We start from the raw sequence: 3,571 nt of genomic DNA, 5'->3' as shown, positions 1-3,571 counted from the left end.
GGGATGATGGGAGTTGTAGTCTAACAACACCTGGAACTCAAGGCTGGGAATCACTGTAGTAGTAGTAGTAGTAGTAGTCGATGTCGTCTTGAGGCAAAAGACTTCAAGCCTGAACTGTGTAGAGAGTATACTAATCCAGGGGATCATGTCTTTCTGCAAGTAGCATACCCTTTCTCTCCTGTATAGAACAATGTTTTTCAGGCCAATCCCTAAACTGAATAATCGCAAAGCAATTAGAATGTCACTCAGACGGATACTGTACTCATGCCCCAAATTAAGCAGTGCAATGATTGGACCACTAGATGGAGACATCTGCTTCTTAACTCTTGCTGGTCCTTTCTCCCACTGACTCAGACAAAGTTTTTTGGCCCCCCCAAGTAGAGGAGGTCAAACATTTCTTCTGTGTGGCACCCATGTGGGCAACTACTCTCTAAATGGGTCAGGAAGATGGAGCACTAGAATGAACACTGGCCTTCCAGTTGGACCAGACTGTATAAGGGTGGGACTGTAGCTCAGTGGTAGAGCATCTGCTTTGCGTGCAGAAGGTCCCAGGTTCAATCCCTGGCAGCATCTCCAGGTAGGGCTGGGAGAGACTCCTGTCTGAAACTTTGGAGACCTGCTGCCAGTCAGTGTAGACCAAGACTGCTCAACTTGGGCCCTCCTGCAGTTGTTGGCCTACAACTCCACAATCCCTAACTATTGGCCACTGTGGTTGGGGATGATGAGAGTTTTAGTTAAAAATCAGCTGTAGGGTCAAAGTTGAGCAGCCCTGGTATAGATAAACAATACTAAGCTAGATGGACCAATGGCTGGTCCATTGATGGACCAATACTAATGGCGAGATGGACCAATAAGGCAGATCCCCATGATCCTATGAACACAGAGGTGTTACACAGTAAACAGATATGCTGGCCTTGGGCCGAAATAAACAAATACATACATACAGTGAACAGCCTGATATTTCCAGTGGGGGCAACAGGAAAAAAAAATTGCTAGGGCAGTGGCACAGAAGGGGCATACCTTCCTTCCTTCCTTCCTTCCTTTTAGGAGGGATGACCTTGACTATCTTATGTTTCTTTTTAGATTGTGAGCCCTTTGGGGACAGGGATCCATCTTATTTATTTATTATTTCTCTGTGTAAACCACCCTGAGCTATTTTTGGAAGGGCGGTGTAGAAATCAATCAATCAAACAAACAAACAAATATATATATTTCACACGAACACGTCCATTCTCTGCATCTTTTCTCTGAAGTCATTCTTTTTGATGGTTTTGATGGAGTTCCAAGTAAGCATGCTTGGGCCTTCAGCTTGAATCTAAGGTCCAGTTCATTATTCAGCAAAGGGTCCAGTGATGGGGAAGTGAGCTTGTAGTGGCCGGGGTGCTTGCCTTCCTCTGGCATCACCTATGGCAGGGGTAGGCAACCTTGGTTCACCAACAGCTGGCGAACCAAGGTTGCCTACCCCTGACCCATGCTGTCAGAGGCGCTCTTACCCCTGGACTTGGAGGCTGAAGTCCAGGGCCTCCACACCCCCTGGGGCCCCTCAAACCCTCTTTAGTCTTTCCTGGGTGGTGTGGTTTGTGCCCTCAAGAACCCATGAGTTAAAAATGATGCTTAACTTGCAGTGGGGACCTCCAAAGGCCTTTAGGTCCAGGTTTCAAAATTACCTAGGTGCACCTCTGCATGCTGTAAACCTACCTACCATGGGCACTACTCAAAACAGAGGGAGAAAACAAGAGCTGTGAGTTCCTGGAAGATGTTCAGGTCTTCCAGTGGGGATCTGATATGGGGTAGCAGAGCTGCTAGTGCTGGATTTAGGCACAAACTAAGGCAAAATGTGGGGGCAAAAGCCTCACATTTGGGGGCCTCTGAATACCAAATACCAAAAAAACCCAACCCCCCCCCACTAAATTCCAAGTTTGATATAATTAGTTGCAAAATAAAGGGAACAAAGACTCTAAAGCAGGTGTCATCATTCTGATAGGACCAAAATATACTCAGTTGGCTACACAATGAGTTTATAGAATCTGTGAAGAAAGAACTGTAAGTTATAGATGTGTTATTAGACCAGGAGGGCCCTAGACTATAGTTACTGGCAATATTTCCATTTCAACATTTCCGATGAATACTGTTGTAAACATGAGCAGTGTGATGGGGGCAAAGGTGCACCTAGATAATTTTGGAGCCTGGACCTAGATATTGTCGCAGAATATAGGCTGTTCCCAGTAAAGCTGCTTTTTGTAATTGGCTGATGGTGACTTCTGTGGCCCCTATGGTGTTGGGGTGCTCTTCAAGGTCTTTTGGGACTGCACCCAGGGCGCCAATTACCACTGGGATTATTTGGGTCTTTTTCTGCCACAGCCTTTCAATTTCAATTTGTAGATCTTTGTATTTTGTTATTTTTTCTATTTATTTCCCTTCTATTCTGCTATCCTGTGGATTTTTCGACTTTTGCTCTGATTGCATTTGTTCTTAGTGCCTGTTCTTGTGCAGCCAGTATTAAACCCTCTGTTTCTTTCTTCAAGTTGTAATGCTTTAGTGCCTTTTAAGCCGGACATAGCTTCGAACTGCTGCTCCCCACTGCCGCACCAGTGCAGTGAGGCAGGGGGTGGGGTTGTGCCTCCGGCCTCAGAAGGAGGCACGGTGGCCACCATCTTGGGCCACCTCCCCGTGGCCAATCGGGAGAGGGGACAGGGAAAAGCCTTGCCAGGCTGCCATCATTTCGTCAGTCTTCTGGCATCCTGACATTCGGGTGCAGGACGCAGCGCTGTACAGGGAGGATGGAGTACCTTGACTGACTGATTGATTGATTGTATTTCTATGCCACCCAAAACTTACGTTTCTGGGTGGTTTACAACCAGATAGAAACAAAAGTAAAACCTTAGTTACCTCTGACCGGTCAGGGGGAATGAGCTGACCCTCTGGGTCTTGCAACAAGGTCGGCAGGAAGTGCTCTCTGGGTGGGGTAAGCGGGGCTAAACCGAGGTTTGCCCCACTTTTGTGGCCGGAGAGAGCGGGTGTGGGGTAGGTAGACTCAGTGTTGGTGTTTGTCTGGAGGGCCGTTTGGGCTGGGTGGTGGGGTCAAGGAACAGCCCTTCAGGGTCCTTCAGAGCGTTGGGAATGGCCCCCACTCGGTAGGCGGGGGGGGCGGCGGCATGACTTTATGCATGACCTGCTAATGCATGTTTGCATAAATAGACCTGTTTTATGTTCTTGCATTCTTGTGCAATACAGTTGCTGTTTGTGCCCTCAAGAAGCCACATGCTAAAAATACTGTGTGTGTCACTGTGTGTTGTGTGTGTGTGTAGGGGGATGATGCTTAAATTGCAGCGCGTGGGGGGGAGGGGCTCCAAGGGCCTTTAGATCTGGGCTCCAGAATGACCTCGCTGCATCTCTAAGCACACATGTGGACAGCTGTGGCATCACCTCTGCTTGGGTCTTCTGTCAAAGGCAGTTTTCTGATGCAAGAATTGGCTGTGATTCAGCCTTGCTAATGGGATCACTTCTCTAACAAGAATGGATCTGCAGCCTTTATTTGCTCATTGCCATCAAGGGCTCTTAAGCAGCTTTC

At 47.7% G+C, this 3,571-nt stretch overlaps 1 non-coding gene across 1 annotated transcript; it reads left to right on the top strand.

Annotated features, from left to right (window-relative positions):
- Positions 1-501: 501 nt before the first annotated feature.
- On the top strand, positions 502-576 carry TRNAA-UGC (transfer RNA alanine (anticodon UGC)). The gene has a single exon. It is a non-coding gene; the product is annotated as a tRNA-Ala (tRNA).
- The last annotated feature ends 2,995 nt before the right edge of the window (positions 577-3,571 follow it).

This window comes from Hemicordylus capensis, chromosome 8, assembly GCF_027244095.1.
Source record: "Hemicordylus capensis ecotype Gifberg chromosome 8, rHemCap1.1.pri, whole genome shotgun sequence".
NCBI lineage: Eukaryota > Metazoa > Chordata > Lepidosauria > Squamata > Cordylidae > Hemicordylus > Hemicordylus capensis.
Note: the sequence above shows the minus strand (reverse complement) of the source record. Positions and strands in the feature narration are given on the sequence as shown.